Source organism: Procambarus clarkii, chromosome 37 (assembly GCF_040958095.1).
Source record: "Procambarus clarkii isolate CNS0578487 chromosome 37, FALCON_Pclarkii_2.0, whole genome shotgun sequence".
Lineage (NCBI taxonomy): Eukaryota > Metazoa > Arthropoda > Malacostraca > Decapoda > Cambaridae > Procambarus > Procambarus clarkii.
Genome location: NC_091186.1, coordinates 8,364,465 through 8,367,789, shown reverse-complemented (window position 1 = coordinate 8,367,789; position 3,325 = coordinate 8,364,465).

Genomic DNA, 3,325 nt, shown 5'->3' with positions numbered 1-3,325 from the left:
TCCATAGAATTACCCCAATCACCCCAAATCAGGCCAAAACTACCCAAATCGTCCTAGCATTACGTAAGTAATGAAGAAATATGGCATATTTACTTACTATAATGTTGGTGCTACACATAGAACATGATCAAACCTATTTTTACTCTGAAATAATCTAATTTCATAACGAAATTAGACGTAAATATGTGAGAGGTGACGCCATAGGAAGTCGACGGTCCAAGCGACAATTGTGTGGAGCGACTTATCCAAGAAATATGGTCGCCAGGAGAGTGTTTGCTGCCATATCAGCCTCCTGTACACAGTGATCCAGTCCTTTTCGTTCATTGAACACCGAACCCTACACGCCCTCTGATATATTGCTTAATTAACAAATATTCACAAATAAAGATTATATTTGTATATGTTATCAGAAAGGCAGATATAAAATAGCTTTTGTGAATCCATCACAGAGATTATACCTTATTAGAGAGGAAAAATATTCATACTTTAAACAAGGCTTCATGGCCGACGCTCTCCTTACCGATATGGGAACTATGACCTTCCGAAGATCAATGTTAATTTAATCTAGATATTGTAATAAACGAAGTTTTCTATGTCATCATAAAGACATAAATATAAGCTGCATGTTAATACTTTGGCATAAATATAACTGAATTGAAAGTTAAGATATATGCCTTTTTATAGTTACTTGATGGCTCGCTCAGGGAGTGTGAAGGCCTCCACACAAGCCAATCAATTTTATAATTACTTTGCATATATGCAAAGTAACGCCATAGGTCTTTATGTCAGAATAAAGCCATGTAGACGATAATGTAACTACATTTCAAGGAAAACATATCTTAATATAATTATTAAATTAATGCAAAGTTATGGTTAATAAATAGCCAATACCACACAATCGCCGGTGTCCGGACACATGAATAGTCGCATTAGGTGAAAGGAAATGTACCCAACCATTTCCATTTACCCAACCAGTTTGTGCACCCTATACTCATCCTCTGTGCGGTAATTTATTGTGCATCCCATACTCATCTTGTTACCAGTAGTTTGTGCAACCCATACTCATCCTGTGACCCGTAATTTATTGTGCATCCCATACTCATCCTGTTACCGGTAGTTTGTGCAGCCCATACCCATCCTGTGACCTGTAATTTATTGTGCAACCCATACTTATCCTGTGACCTGTAGTTTATTGTGCAGCTAATACTCATTCTGTGAGTCATAGGACATTGCTTAACCCTTTCTCATCGTGTGAATCTTTGTTTACTTTGCTCTCCATATTCATCCTCTGCGCGATAGTTTCTTGTGCAACCAATACCCATGATGTGAGTGGTAGTTTATTGTGTACCCTATATTCATCCTGTGAGTATAGGGTACACAATTCTTGTTTGGATTCTTGTAATGTTATTTGTCTATTTGTAGTCACAGTATTTGTGCGCCCCTTGAGGGACTTGAATTAGAGGGGGGTTGAAATAGCCTAAGCTACTCTATCCCTTTGAGATGTATTTATTGCATATCTCAATAAACATACTTGAACTTGAACTTGGGTACACAATGAGTTCATTTGTACTCCATACTCATCATCAAGAAGTGTATTTTACCAGCATTGTAATATAAATTAAGAATAAAAGCTTAACTGGATTACGGACCCATAATCAAAATAAGAGTCATCACTAATTATCATGACAAATTCTCTAGGCTACACTTCCGCCTTCGACAAGCTGCCGCCGGATGTGGGTATAGTTTATTGTACACCCCCGCACCCCCAGTCCTGGAAGGGCGGGCATTGGGATGTGGACATGTGTACCATTATACCCCCTCCCCCCCCCCCCCACACACACACACACTCGATCCTCTCCTGTTAATAATAATACTAATAATAATAAAAATTAAAAATAATAACGTTAATAAATATTATAATTAAAACACTTACTGTAATACCCTAGTGCTTGAATGAAGGTGAAGGAAAGACCCAATATATGTGTAAGTGTATTAAAAACCAAATTTTCGTTGGGTGAGCTGGCAGGTGAGCACCACCTGCCAGCTCACCCAGTAATGAACATCACCTGCACACTGCACCGAACCACTTGCCAGCAGGTGCAGAAGTACGATGGAGAGAGCAAAGTATACAATATTTCAAGTATAATATTAAAGATATATTTAGGATTTAATGTTTTCCTATAAAGTTTCAATAATACCTTTATTTGATTTTTTGTATTATTTTCTACCACAGACGTGGCCACACATTAACAATGCTAACCAGCATATATACATTTTCTTCAGTCCGCCATGGACTCTAACCCTTTCCACTACCGCCCACAAGATGGGTATAGGGTGCATAATATAAGAACTAAACTAACTAACTCCATTGATAGGGTTAGAGATTTGTTAAACATATAGTTCAGGGATTTATTGAACAATCAACCACATAAGGTGATTGTAGTGTTTTTAAAATGCTAGGCTAAGCTACATACGTAAATACATAAATACACAGATTTACGTATGCCCTACATAAAGTGTTCGATGTGTCTTTTACATAGTGTCATTAACGTGCATTTACAAAGGTGAAATTGAATTCTGACCAGCTTCCACATATACTTTATACACATACATATACACACACAGACGTATGCGTACATATACATATATATACATACATATATACACACATACATACACATATATTTGTCTCTTTTACTCTGACAAGGTGAGATAACTGATAGAGAAACTAGTGTGCAATTAAGCACTTAATCACTGAAGGTGATTAAGGTGCTTTCACAAGCTCAGGTTATAGAGTTACATCACATACATTCATTGTATAATTGATACGTTACATGGTCAATCTAGGGTACAAGTTCAATATATCATCAAGTGTTCCAGTATTGAAATAGTAATTACACAGTTCAGCATACCTTAGCCCAGGAGGGCGAAAGTCAGTCAGTATGGGACATTCTACAATATAATGTTCAAGGCAGTGCATATTTTCTCTTTCACAAAGTTGACACATTGTGTACTCGACATTTGGGTTTTGAGAAAGCTGCCAGATACGTCTATATCCCAAGCGTATTATGGCCACTATAACATCACATTGCTGGGTTCTTGTTCCATTAATCCTGTATGTGAATGTCTCCGCACGATATCTATCATAATATTTAATGCTACAATTTTCAGGTCTTTGTGAATTTGTTAGGTCGGTGAGATTTTCATTAGATGTTTGCTTAAGTATTCTCTTTGTCACTGCTAATGAAACACCCATATAAGTTTCTACCACTGGTTTTCTACAGGCTGTCTTTGCAAGCATATCAACAGTGTCATGCCTTGAGAT